The following is a 1,331-nucleotide window of genomic DNA, read 5'->3' as shown; positions in this document are numbered from 1 at the left end:
GAGCTTTGCTGCCGCCGCGCCGCTGGCTGATCAAGCGTGCCGTCCACCGTGGCAAGGTGGACGCCTCCGGCTTCCCGTCCCCACGCACGCGGCTAGAGGGCTGGGAGCGCCTCGCTGAGCCCTCCCGGACGACCCAACGACGCCCTTCTCCCGTCCCCAGCCTCGCTTGCCCGACCCTCCTCCTCCTCCCACTGCTGACACTAGTCTGCTGACCGACGCCACACCCGCCGACCCACCCGGCTGTCGCCCACCCTAGGGCGTGTCTCTCGCCACCACCGCGGAGCTGCTCAATGCGAGCTCCGACGCGCGGGCTCTCCTCGCACTGCACCCGGACGCCGTCGTGCAACGCTACGTCGACGCCGCTTTTCTCGTCGGCGGCCGAAAGGCGCACTGCTGCCACCCTCCCCTCCCCTCACCTCCCTCTCCCCACCGCCTCTTTCCGCCCGGCCCATTCCCACGCCCCCGCTGCATCTCGCCACCCTTGCTCGCCGCCGCCTCTCACACCCTCGAGCCGTCCCCTTTCCACTTGGCTGTTCAGCTCTCTCTTCGCCTCTACTCGCTGCTCACCTGCAGGCAGGCCCCCACCGACCCCCCTCCCTACCCCCCCTCGCGGCTGCTGCCCTCGCGCGTGGCGGACCTCACATAGCGATCATCGCCTAGCCCTGCCGCCCAAGCCGCCGCCGTCCTTGCCGCCGCCACCCGCATCGCTCATCGCCGCCCTCCCTCCCCGCAGCCGGCCGCCCTTACCGCCGCCAGCCTCACCGCCCTCACCGCCGCTTCCCTCCCGCAGCCGACCGCTGCGCGTCTACTTGTACACCGAGGGCTTCGCCCTCTTCGCGACGGACGAGTACGAGAGCGACTCGACCGAGCGGCTCGCCATCCTCACCAACGCCGCCGTCAACAAGCGCGGCGTCGGCCCCGCAGCAGCGGCGGCGGCCGCGGTTGCGCGCGCGGCGACGAGCACCGAGCGGCGGAGCACTGGCGGCGGCAGCTCGTATGAGGGGTCGGTGGCCGAGGAGGCGGCGGCGCTCGCGCTGGGCCTCCGGCTGCCGCCGCTCGCGCGCCGGTGGCGGCTCAGCGCGCTGCTCGCGTTTGCGGCGCGCGAGACGCTTCCGAGACTTCCGAGACACTTTCCGAGTCTCCCCTCCCTTCAACGCCGCTCGACGCCGCGCACTTCCGGCACTCACAGCCCTCCGGCGCTGCCTGCGCCACCGGCCGCCTGCCCCACCACGCGCCCACGGCGCGCCAGCGGCACGCCAGCGGCTTGTCGGCGACGCGTCTGCGACACTTCCACAGGCGCGCGTGCACGGGCGCGACCCCGCCGCGCTGCA

Source organism: Emiliania huxleyi (genome assembly GCF_000372725.1).
Source record: "Emiliania huxleyi CCMP1516 unplaced genomic scaffold EMIHUscaffold_27, whole genome shotgun sequence".
In the NCBI taxonomy this organism is placed as follows: domain Eukaryota; phylum Haptophyta; order Isochrysidales; family Noelaerhabdaceae; genus Emiliania; species Emiliania huxleyi.
The sequence above is the reverse complement of the archived record's forward strand: the minus strand, read 5'-3'. Positions refer to the sequence as shown.